The sequence below is a fragment of the Mercurialis annua genome, linkage group LG2, assembly GCF_937616625.2.
Source record: "Mercurialis annua linkage group LG2, ddMerAnnu1.2, whole genome shotgun sequence".
Lineage (NCBI taxonomy): Eukaryota > Viridiplantae > Streptophyta > Magnoliopsida > Malpighiales > Euphorbiaceae > Mercurialis > Mercurialis annua.
This window is the reverse complement of record NC_065571.1, coordinates 20784218-20798224: the sequence shown is the minus strand read 5'-3', so window position 1 is coordinate 20798224 and position 14007 is coordinate 20784218.

The window sequence follows — 14007 nt, the reverse complement described above, 5'->3', positions numbered from 1 at the left end:
GCATGAGATGTTACGGGCGTATCGATATAGTACACGACAATAACGACAATTAGGCATACCTGAGTCCTGTACTATTCTAATTGATACATCTTAGTTGATTCAATAGGATAAACTTAACTAATGGGGGAATCCAATAACGACAATGATTGAACCTCATATGAGATATTAGGAGCCGGAAATGATTGAACCTCATATGAGATATCATGAAAAAGTGTTGTTCACTTATAGTACATTGTGATCCCAATAACGGCAATTAGGCGTACCTGAGGGAAATATCAATGACTACAAGAATTCAATCACCCGCTTGAAATCTTTTCCAACAAAGATTTACGTTTCTAATTTTGGAAGTGTAGGATTCGAAAAAGATAGTGGGAGGCCATTTTGATAAAGACCAAATCATTATGGTTTAAATATACAAAATAACTTGAATACTAATTAGAGATCTTTGCTATCTAAAGGATAATGAGATTAAATTAGAATCCTTTAAAGTGACATTCACAATAGTAATCGGCTAGTGGTTAAAAATCATTTTTGTTAATTAAGATATTTAGATGCCTCTAAGGCTGTTGCGAAAAATAAATGCACATCGGTTAACAAAGAAAAGTTTTTTCATTTGTTAAGATGTAAGACACTATAAGTCATTGCCGGAATATTTGGAATATTTGAAAGGCGTTTCAATCAATAAAAGAAAGTGTTTCTTTTGCCAAACCGAAAGACATTAAAATGGAAATTGCATTAAGTATTGTGAATACTTAAAGGGCAATGACGAGAGGAATGACAATTCCATTAAGAATGTGTCTATCTCAAGTTCCAATATCAATTACTCACTTAAAAGCTTGGGTGTTGGATACTGATGCTAATTCTCATATTTGTTTATCATTCATGGATTTAGTAAAAGTGAGAAAGAAATGAAAAAGATGAAGTAATCTTAAATCTCGGGAATGGCGCAAGCGTTGCGACAAGAGCTATAGGATCAACTTCTATTTTCTTAAATAAACATAAGTTGTACTTAAACAAGATTTTTGTATTTACCCAATATATATAGGAATATCATGTCCGAATTTGTATGAAAAATTTGGTAGTTGATTTTCTATTTTCAAAGGATGTTTGTAGTATTATGTTTGATACTACGTAGTTGGGTGTGGATATGTACAAAATGGTCTTTATTATTTGATTAAAGATGTTTAATGCAAAAGATGTTTTGGAAATTAATACCATAAATTATCAAACTGTTAAACAACTTTGGTACTTATGATTAGGGCATATTGCAAAAGATAGACATAACAAGTTAGATAGGATGGGAATCTTGAGCAATCAAGATTTTGCATCGTTTCCGACTTATGAGTCGTATCTTAAAGGCAAAATGACCATATCATTCTTTATGGTACAAAGTGGTAGAGCCAAGGCCGTTTAAGAGATCATACATAGTGATGTATATGGTATGTTTATAGAAACGGACAAGGTAGATACTTATACTTCATTTTCTACATCGATGATTTATCACGATATAGTTAATTTTGTCTTATGAAGAACAAACATGAAGATTTTGAAATGTTCAAATGACTTCAAGAATGAAGTAGAAAACAAAATTGGAAAAAGTATTAAAACTTTACGATGTGATCAAAAAGGGAAGAATACTTGAGTACAGAATTTGGTACGTTCCTAAAAGGAATGTGGTATTATTTTTCAACTTACTCCTTGGGAACACCATGGTTGAATGGTGTGTCTGTCAAGAAGGATGTATCGTACAATGTGGGACATGATACGATCAATAATGAGCTATATATTGATTTATCAATTTCGTTATGGGGTCATACACTTCTTACCGCAAATAAAATTCTAAATTTAATTCCAACTAAATTCGCTCCATAGATACCTTATGAGATATGGTATGAAATCAAGTCTTAAGGATGTTAAGATTTGAGGGTGTTTGGAACATATCAGGAAACTAATATCCGATAAATTTGTAATCAAAATCAATCATGGAAAGGTTATGTTGGATATCCTAAAGGCAGTTTAGGATGTTATTTCTATATTCTAACCGAACAAACAATCGTTGTTTATCGGTGGTAGTCTTTCTTTATAAAGCGTTTATTCAATAGAGAGACTAAGAAAGGATTATAGAATTAGATGAGGAGTCATCTAGTTACCAACAAAATAATGAATCAATAAAGATTGATCAAACCCACTAAGAGCAAGAGTTAGTAAAAGATGTATCTACATTAACATCTCGAAGATCAAGTAAAGTATCTCGTCCACCAGAGAGAGATGGTTTTCCCGCATGATAAACAAGAGTTGTTTAGTCATGGATAAAAAGATCAAGTGTTGATCCCTCTACTTATTTAGAAGCTATATATGATACAGATTCTTAAAAAATGGTTTGAAGAAATAAAATCTGAAATGGATTCCATTTATAGTAACCAAATTTTGGGAGCTAGTCGATCCATCCGAAGGTATTATACCTATAAGGATTAAATGGATCTTCATGTGTAAAATTGGTACTAATGGGAAGGTGGAGACCATTAAAGCTAGGCTTGTTGAAAAAGATTTTTTCTAGAGGCAAGAAGTTGTATTGTGAATACACTTTCTCGCTGGTAGCCATGCTTAAGTCGATCCGGATTCTTCTTGCCATAGCTACATATGTAGATTATATGGTTGGACATGTTGAAGCAAGAACCACATTCCTTAATAGTTAAATTAAGGAGTATATCTCTATGGAGCAAGGCGAGGATTTTGAATCCGAAGAAGGTTATGAGGCGTGTAAGCTAAAATGATCCATAGTGGATGGAAACAAAGCTTCGAGATTCGTCATCTTGATAAAGCCGTAAGAAGTTACGAATTTATTAAAAAAGATGATAAACCCAATGTTTACAAGAAGGTTAGTGGGAGCAGACTCACTTTCGTTTCATGATCTTGTATGTAGATAACATGTTACTAAAACATAATAATATCAAAATGTTAACTTCTTTAAAACTTTGGTTCATATAATGCGTACTCTATCAAAGACCTTGGAGAGGTAGCCTCAATTCTCAGTATTAGACTCTATGAAGATAGATCTAAGAGAATAATTGGTTTCTCCAACATGTTGTTCTTAGAAAAGTATTGAAGTAGTTCAATATGGAAGTTCTAGGAAGGGTTGATACTAGTTAGCAATGAAATTCTTATTTTAAACGGAATGTCTTTCGAGACTTCTGACGAAAGAAAGAATCTAGCAAAGACACCATAGGATTCGACAATTGGCAGTATGATGTATGTGTTGTCACTTATAAAGCTAGAAATTGGCTATGCGATTAGTGGGACTAATCGGTTTCAATCCAATCAATGTTGAGAACATTGGATGGTTGTTAAGGATATCTTTGAGTACTTTTGAAGAACTAAAGATACGGTATTAACAAATGGAGAACGAGATTTTTAAGTAGACCGTTTCACAGATTCTGATTAATAATTAGATATGGATAATAAAGAGTCTATCTCTGGATTCATATTTATCTATAATAAATGAGTAGTGAGCTAGAAGTGTTATAAGAAAGAATCAATCCCATATTCTATAATAGAAGCAGAGTATATTATGATATGAGATGTCGTAATAGAAGGTGTTTGGATAAATTAGTTCGTAACTGAACTAAGTACAGTTTTATTCCATTAAGTCGACAATTCCTCTTTTCTGCGACCACAATGGTGCTACTGCCCTAGCAAAAGAAACCGGGTCTCACAACTTATCCGAACATAAGAAAAGACATTATCATATTATCTAAAGAAATTGTTGGAAAGAGAGAATTGTTTCTTTAAAAGATAGCATCACCCGATAACACGGTTGACCCACTGACAAAGCCCATGACTTAGAGTCATTAAGGTTTACATGACTTAGAGTCATTAAGATCTACATTTTGTGAAGATGGGGCTTAGATATAGTTGTCAATGGCACTAGTGAAAGTGGGAGATTGTTAGTAGTATGTGCCCTAGGGCCATTTGATCGTATATATTTATAGAACTAATCCTATGGCAAAGATATATATGTTTTATTTGAACTAATTGTCTCATCAACTAATTGTCCATTTATTATGTATTGTCCTTATCACATTGTGATAGAATCTATTCTTAAAGTGTTAAGAATATGAGTGACATATTCTATTATAAAAGTGATCTAAATAACCGTTCACAATCGATAGGGTCCTGCGAATAAGGGCATCACATTATACCAGAAAGATCGTCCCTTCTGTTTATTCTCCTGATTAGTAAAGAGTTACTAATTATAGGAAGTAGTAAGTCTACTACTTGATGGGGATTGGGATAAACATGTGGACACTCAAGATATTGAGTGGGTCGAACAAGTGACGCTAGATGACTTATAAATGGTATTTCATCAAAGTCAATTTAATGTCATCTAGTTCATAATTGTACATATGTCCTTTGACTTGCGGTGAGATTATCTTGTATATAGGTCACTAGAGTTTGATACTCCCTATCCCTAGATCTTTCATAAGGGTCGCGGGATGTGTTGGCTCTAGTTAGTTGCATATGGAGATAGGGGTTTAACCAAGAGAGGACTTATCATTCCGGATGAACGGAGAAAAGATTCTATGCTATCTCAAATTGTTCTTGATGGATGATAAAACCTGCGCAGGTGTATATGACTTACTTAGAAAGGTGTATAAGAACTGAGATGAGGTCATATGATCAAGACAAACAGTGTTTGACTTAACCGTGACACTAGTCGAGATCATAATCTTAGATGAAGGGAATTTTGAGTTTACGAAAATTATGAACATTGGTTCATAAAGAATGCATCGAAACATTCATATCTATTTGAGGATCGTGATATGTTGCTAGACATCACTCTTGATCTACGACAATTAATAATTAATGGGATTTAATTATTAAATATAAGAAAGGCGTTTCTTATGACTCTCGTTGCCATATAAATGTGAACCTAGTTAGTCACACACAATAGGGTGTGCAACCGATTGGGTTTACGAGAGATCGATTTCATATAGATACTAGCATATCTCGGAAATTAATCTAAGATGAAAAAACAAGTATAAATTAGGGACTAATTTGTAAGAGTTATAAATTACTAGGCACCTAATTGTATTTTATCCAAGTTAATGTGATGATGTCATGTGATGATGTCATGTTATGATGCCACGATGATGTAATGTGATGATGCCACGATGATGTCATGTGATGATGTCATGATGATGTCATGTCATCATAACACGATGATGTCATGCGATGATGTCACGTGATGATGTCATGTATGTCTCGGTGTGTGACACCTAGCATCCGACGTGTCAGAAGATGGCAACATCTATGCTTGATGTGTGACACCTAGCATGTGATGTGTCAGATGGTGGCAATACCAATGCTTGGTGTGTGACACCTAGCATGTGAGGTGTCGAATGGTGGCAACACTTTTGCTTGGTGTGGGACACCTAGCATGTGAGGTGTTGCATTCTTAAGTAAAGCTCTACCCTATAAATAGAGGTTGCCTTTGATCATTCTACATACACCACACTTAAAAAGAGCATATTTGAAAGAGTTCAAGTAATCATCAATCATAGAAAAGCTTGGCGAAATTTTTTCATACATCCGAGCAAAGACGTAATTGCTGCGAGAGTTTGAGCTTAGGGTTGCTCGGCAAGAGGAACTCTTGCGGATTACATCAAGGCGAGGATTCAATCGGACGCATACTCATGTGGACGAGCTCGAGGTCGCCGTACTATCGGGACAACAAGAATCGTTGGAGAGTCGACATAGGTATACTTCTTACAATTTATAGATGCATGCATTAATTATTAGATAATACGACGATCCATTTGTTATTGATATGATCAATTTCTGGATCCGGATTGTTGGAATTCCAATTTCGAATAGAAATATACGATCCGGACCCTCGTGTCGCGCTGCGCCAACATCACCTTTTTAGAGATTTAAGTCAAACGTTTAAAACGTTTCGAAAAAAATACAAACATTTCACCTTTTTAGCGATTTAAGCCAAACTTTTAAAATGTTACGAAAAAAATCCAAACGTTTAAAACATTACGAAACAAATCCAAATGTTTCACCTTTTTAGCGATTTAAGCCAAATGTTTACAAGCATTACGAAACAAATCCAAACGTTTCACCTTTTTAGCGATTTAAGCTAAACATTTAAAACGTTAGGAAACCAATCGAAACGTTAAAATGTTACGAAACAAATACAAACGTTTTCACCTTTTTAACAATTTAAGTCAAACGTTTACAAACGTTACAAAAAAATCCAAATGTTCCACCTTATTAGCGATTTAAGCCAAACGTCTAAAATATTACAAAACAAAGCCAAACTATTAAAACGTTACTAAACAAATCCTAACGTTTCCCCTTTTAGAGATTTAAGCCAAACGTTTAAAACATTACGAAACAAATCCCAATGTTTCACCTTTTTAGCGATTTAAACCAAATGTTAAAACGTTACGAAACCAATCCAAACGTTTCACCTTCTTAGCAATTTCAGCCAAACGTTTACAAACATTACGAAACAAATCCAAAAGTTTCACCTTCTTAGCGACTTAAGCCAAACGTTAACAAACATTACGAAACAAATCAAAACGTTTCCCCTTTTTATCGATTTAAGCCATGCATTTAAAACGTTACAAAACAAATCCAAACGTTTAAAACATTACGAAACAAATCCTAACGTTTCACCATTTTAGCGATATAAGCCAAACATTTAAAACGTTACGAAACAAATCCTAACGTTTCAACTTTTTAGCGATTTAAGCTAATTGTTTAAAACGTTACGAATCAAATCCTAATGTTTCACCTTATTAGAGATTTAAGCCAAACGTTTAAAATGTTACAAAACAAATACAAACTTTTCACCTTTTTAGTGATTTAAGCCGAACGTTTATAACGTTACGAAACCAATCCAAACGCTTAAAACGTTATAAAACACATCCTAACGTTTCACCTTTTAGCGATTTAAGCCAAATGTGTAAAACGTTACGAAACCAATACAAACGCTTAAAACATTACGAAACAAATCAAAACGTTTCACCTTTTTAGCAATTTAAGCCAAACATTTAAAACGTTACGAAACCAATCGAAACATTTCAAACGTTATGAAACAAATCCAAACGTTTTCACCTTTTTAACGATTTAAGCCAAATGTTTACAAACGTTACAAAATAAATCCAAATGTATCACCTCTTTAGCGATTTAAGCCAAACGTTTACAAACATTACAAAACAAATCCAAATGTTTCAGCGTTTTAGCGATTTAAGCCAAACGTTTAAAACGTTACAAAACAAATCCAAATGTTAAAAAAATTACGAAACAAATCTAGACGTTTCACCCTTTTAGCAATTTAAGCCAAACATTTACAAACATTACGAAAAAAATCCAAACGTTTCACCTTTTTAGCGATTTAAGCCAAACGTTTAAAACATTACAAAACCAAACCAAAGTTTAAAACGTTACGAAACAAATCCTAACATTGGGTTAATTCCATATAAAATCACCACCTTTACACGTTTTTTCATTTTAATCACGTCCTTTAAAAAGTGTCAATTAAAATCACCACCTTTCATTTTTTTTGCAAATCTATCATGAATGTGAAAATTCGGTGTATTTTTGTTAACTTGACAACCGGAATCAACAAAAAAAAAGTAAGAAGAATGTATTTTGTATGTTAATAGGGCATAAATCAAATTAAAACATTTATTTTTGAGAAAAAAGAAATCAAATTTTACTCATCGATGATAGATTTGTAAAAAAAATGAAAGGTGGTGATTTTATTTGACACTTTTTAAGGACGCAATTAAAATGAAAAAAATATTTAAAGGTGGTGGTTTTATATGGAATTAACCCTCCTAACATTTTCCCTTTTTTTGTGATTTAAGCCAAAATGTTTAAAACGTTACGAAACAAATCCTAACGTTTCACCTTTTTAGCGATTTAAACCAAACGTTTAAAACGTTATAAAACAAATCCTAAACCTTTTTAGCGATATAAGCCAAACGTTTAAACGTTTCGAAACCAATCCAAACGTTTAAAACGTTATGAAACAAATCCTAATGTGTCCCCTTTTTAGCGATTTAAGCCAAACGTTTAAAACGTTACAAAACAAATCCAAACATTTAAAACGTTACGAAAAAAATCTTAATGTTTCACCTTTTTAGAGATTTAAAACATTAAGAAACAAATTCAAACATTTCACGGTTTTAGCAATTTAAGCCAAACGTTTAAAACGTTACGACACAAATCCAAATGTTTAAAACGTTACGAAACAAATCCTAACGTTTCACCTTTTTAGCGATTTAAGCCAAACGTTTAAAATGTTACAAAACAAATCCAAACGTTTCACTTTTTTAGCGATTTAAGTCAAACGTTTAGAATGTTACAAAACAAATCCAAACCTTTAAAACGAAACAAATCCTAACGTTTCACCTTTTTAGCGATTTAAGCCAAACGTTTAAAATGTTACAAAACAAATCCAAACGTTTCACTTTTTTAGGGATTTAAGCCAAACGTTTAGAATGTTACAAAACAAATCCAAACGTTTAAAACGAAACAAATCATAACGTTTCACCCTTTTAGTGATTTTATCCAAACGCTTAAAACGTTACAAAACAAATCCTAACGTTTCACCTTTTTAGCGATTTAAGCCAAACGTTTGAAATGTTACGAAACAAATCCAAACATTTAAAAAGTTACGAAACAAATCCTAACGTTTCCCCTTTTTAGCGATTGAAGCTAAACTTTTACAAACGTTACGAAACAAATTCTAACATTTCACCATTTTAGCAATTTAAGCCAAACGTTTACAAACGTTACTAAGCAAATCCAAACGTTTCACTTTTGTAGCAATTTAAGCCAAACATTTAAAACATTATGAAACCAATCCAAACGTTTAAAACGTTACAAAAATAACCTAATGTTTCACCTCTTAGCGATTTATGCCAAACGTTTGCAAACTTTTCTACTTTTTATCAATTTAAGCCAAACGTTTAAAACGTTAAGAAACCAATCCAAGCGTTTAAAACATTACGAAACAAATCCAAACGTTTCATCTTTTTAGCGATTTAAGCCAAACGTTTCAAACGTTACGAAACAAATCCAAAAGTTTCACCTTTTTAGCGATATTAGCCAAAGTTTGCAAACGTTACGAATCAAATCCAAAAGTTTCACATTTTTAGCGATTTAAAACCAAACATTTAAAATTTTATGAAACAAATCCAAACGTTTCACCTTTTTAGCGGTTTGAGCCTAATGTTTACCAACGTTACGAAACAAATCCAAAAGTTTCACCTTTTTATCAATTTAAGCCAAACGTTTAAAACATTACGAAACCAATCAAAACGCTTAACTCGTTATGAAACAAATCGAAAAGTTTCCCCTTTTTAGCAATTTAAGACAAGCGTTTACAAACATTACGAAACAATTTAATTTAAGCCAAACGTTTAAAATGTTACGAAACAAATCCTAACGTTTCACCTTTTTAGCGATTTAAGCCAAACGTTTGAAATGTTACGAAACAAATCCAAACATTTAAAAAGTTACGAAACAAATCCTAACGTTTCCCCTTTTTAGCGATTGAAGCTAAACTTTTACAAACGTTACGAAACAAATTCTAACATTTCACCATTTTAGCAATTTAAGCCAAACGTTTACAAACGTTACTAAGCAAATCCAAATGTTTCACTTTTGTAGCAATTTAAGCCAAACATTTAAAACATTATGAAACCAATCCAAACGTTTAAAACGTTACAAAAATAACCTAATGTTTCACCTCTTAGCGATTTATGCCAAACGTTTGCAAACTTTTCTACTTTTTATCAATTTAAGCCAAACGTTTAAAACGTTAAGAAACCAATCCAAGCGTTTAAAACATTACGAAACAAATCCAAACGTTTCATCTTTTTAGCGATTTAAGCCAAACGTTTCAAACGTTACGAAACAAATCCAAAAGTTTCACCTTTTTAGCGATATTAGCCAAAGTTTGCAAACGTTACGAATCAAATCCAAAAGTTTCACATTTTTAGCGATTTAAAACCAAACATTTAAAATATTACGAAACAAATCCAAACGTTTCACCTTTTTAGCGGTTTGAGCCTAATGTTTACCAACGTTACGAAACAAATCCAAAAGTTTCACCTTTTTATCAATTTAAGCCAAACGTTTAAAACATTACGAAACCAATCAAAACGCTTAACTCGTTATGAAACAAATCGAAAAGTTTCCCCTTTTTAGCAATTAAAGCCAAACATTTACAAACATTACGAAACAAATCCAAACGTTTCACCCTTTTAGCAATTTAAGCCAAACGTTTAAAATGTTACGAAACAAATCCAAACGTTTAAAACGTTTCGAAACAAATCCAAACATTTCACCTTTTTAGCGATTTAAGTCATACGTTTACAAACATTACAAAACAAATCCAAACGTTTCACCTTTTTAGCTATTTAAGACAAACGTTTAAAACGTTAAACATTTAAAATGTTACGAAATAAATCCAAATGTTTACCCTTTTTAGCGATTTAAGCCAATCGTTTGAAACGTTACGAAACAAATACAAAAGTTTAACCTTTTTAGTGATATAAGCCAAGTGTTTATAAAGGTTACGAAACAAATCCAAACGTTTCACATTTTTAGCGATTTAAGCCAAACGTTTGATACGTTACGAAACCAATCCAAGCGTTTAAAATGTTACGAAAAAATCCTAACGTTTCACGTTTTTTGCGATTTACGCCAAACTTTTAAAACGTTATGAAACAAATCCCAATGTTTAACCTTTTTAGCGATTTAAGCAAAACGTTTAAAACATTTCGAAAAAAATCCAAATATTTCCCCTTTTTAGCGATTTAAGCCTAACGTTTTGTACATTATGAAACAAATCCAAACGTTTAAACCGTTACAAAACGCGTTTCACATTTTTAGCGATTTAAGCCAACCGTATAAAACTTTACAAAACAAATCCTAACGTTTCACCTTTTTAGCTATTTAAGCCAAACGTTTCAAAACGTTTTGAAACAAATCCAAACGTTTTTGAAACAAATCCAAACGTTTAACCCTTTTATCAATTTAAGCCAAATATTAAAACGTTCGAAACTTATCCAAATGTTTAAAACATTACGAAACAAATCCAAATATTTCAACTTTTTAGCGATTTAAGCCAAATGTTTACAAACATTACTAAACAAATCCAAACGTTTCACCTTTTTAGCGATTTTAGTCAAACGTTTACAAACGTTACAAAACAAATCCAAATGTTTAACCCTTTTAGCAATTTAAGCCAAACTTTAAAACGTTCGAAACTTATCCAAATGTTAAAAACATTACGAAACAAATCCAAATATTTTAACTTTTTAGCGATTTAAGCCAAACATTTACAAACATTACGAAACAAATCCAAACGTTTCACCTTTTTAGTAATTTAAATCAAACGTTTAAAACGTTACGAAACAAATCCTAACGAATCACCTTTCTAGCTATTTATGCCAAACGTTTATAATCTTACTAAATAAATCCAAACGTTTAAAATCTTACGAAATAAATCCTAACGTTTCACCTTATTAGCGATTGAAACAAAACGTTTACAAACGGTACGAAACGAATCCAAATGTTTCACCTTTTTAGCGATTTAAGCCAAACGTTTACAAACGCTACGAAACGAATCCAAATGTTTCACCTTTTTAGCGATTTAAGCCAAATGTTTACAAATGTTACGAAACAAATCCAAACGTTTCACCTTTTTAGCGATTTAAGCCAAACATTTTAAACTTTATGAAACCAATCTAAACGTTTAAAACGTTACGAAACAAATGTAAATGTTTCACCTTTTTAGCGATTTAAGCCAAATGTTTAAAACATTACAAAACCAATCCAAACGTTTAAAACATTAAGAAACAAATCCATACATCCCTTTTTAGCGATATAGGCCAATCGTTTAAAACATTACGAAACAAATAAAAATATTTCAACTTTTTAGCTATTTAAGCCAAACGTTTATAAATGTTACGAAATAAATCCAAATGTTTTTTCTTTTTATCAATTTAAGGCAAACATTTAAAATATTACGAAACCAATCCAAACGTTTAAAACGTTACGAAACAAATCGTAACGTTTTACCTTTTTAGCGATTTAAGCCAAACGTTTACAAACTTTATGAAACAAATCTCAACATTTCACCTTTTTAGCGATTTAAGCCAGACGTTTAAAACATTGTAAAATCTATCCAAACGTTTAAAACGTTACAAAACAAATCGTAATGTTTCACCATTTTAGCTATTTAATCCAAAGGTTTAAAATGATTCATAACAAATCAAAACGTTTCATCTTATTAGCGATTTAAGTCAAACGATTAATACGTTACGAAACAAATCCAAACGTTTAAATAGTTATGAAACAAATCCAAACATTTACAAACGTTACGAAACAAATCCAAACATTTCACCTTTTTAGCGATTTAAGCCAAACGTTAAAAACGTTACGAAACCAATCGAAACGTTGAAAACAATATAAAACAAATCCTAACGTTTCACCATTTTAGCGATTTAAGGGAAACGTTTAAAACATTTCGAAACAAATCCAACGATTCAACTTTTTAGCAGTTTAAGCCAAACGTTTGAAACGTTACCAAACCAATCCAAACGTTTAAAACGTTACCAGAGAAATCCAAACGTTTTCCCTTTTAAGCGATTTAATCCAAAAGTGTACAAACGTTATGAAACAAATCCAAAAGTTTCACCTTTTTAGGGATTTAAGCCAAATGTTTAAAACGTTACGAAACAAATCCCAACGTTTCACCCTTTTAGCGACTTAAGACAAACATTTACAAACATTACGAATCAAATCCATAAGTTTCATCTTTTTAGCGATTTAAGCCAAACATTAAAAATGTTACGAAACCAATCCAAACATTTAAAACGTTATAAAAACAAATCCAAGTGTTTCACCTGTTTAGCGGTTTAGGCCAAACGTTTACCAACGTTACGAAACAAATCCAAACGTTTCACCTTTTAATCAATTTAAGCCAAACGTTTAAAACAATACAGAACCAATCCAAACGTATAACACGTTACGAAACAAATATAAACTTTTCCCCTTTTTAGCGATTTAAGCTAAATGTTTACAAACGCCACGAAATAAATTCAAACGTTTCACCATTTTAGCAATTTAAGCCAAACATTTAAAATGTTACGAAAACAATCCAAACGTTTAAAACGTTTCCAAACAAATCCAAACGTTTCACCTTTTTAGCGATTTAAGGCATACGTTTACAAACGTTACAAAACAAATCCAAACGTTTCACCTTTTTAGCGATTTAAGGCATACGTTTACAAACGTTACAAAACAAATCCAAACGTTTTATCTTTTTAGCGATTTAAGCCAAATGTTTACAACGTTACAAAAAAATCCAAACGTTTCACCTTTTTAGCGATTTAAGCCAAACGTTTAAAAAGTTACGAAACCATTCCGAATATTTAAAACGTTACGAAACAAATCCAAACGTTTCACCTTTTTAGCGATTTAAGCCAAACACTGATAAAGGTTACAAAACAAATCCAAACGTTTCACCTATTTAACGATTTAAGCCGAACGTTCAATACGTTAAACCAATACAAGCGTTTAAAACATTACGGAAAAAATCCAAACGTTTCACCTTTTAAGCGATTTAAGCCAGACATTTAAAACGTTACAAAACAAATCCTAATCGTTTCACCTTTTTAGTGATTTAAGTCAAACGTTTAAAACTTTACGAAACCAATCCTAGCGTTTCACCTATTTAGCGATTGAAGTAGAACATTTACAAACTGTCACGACCCATTTTCATGAATCGTGACCGGCGCTAGGGTATGGGTATGGTTGTACCAAAACCCGTAGCTAGCCTTGCAGATAACCAATTTATAACATTTAAAACAATGTACCTGCAGAAAACCACATGCTCGGGGGCAACCAAAACTCCAACCTAGTCTAGCAGTATATTTAAGCAACATATATTCAAAGTGTACTTAATTTCAAATTAAA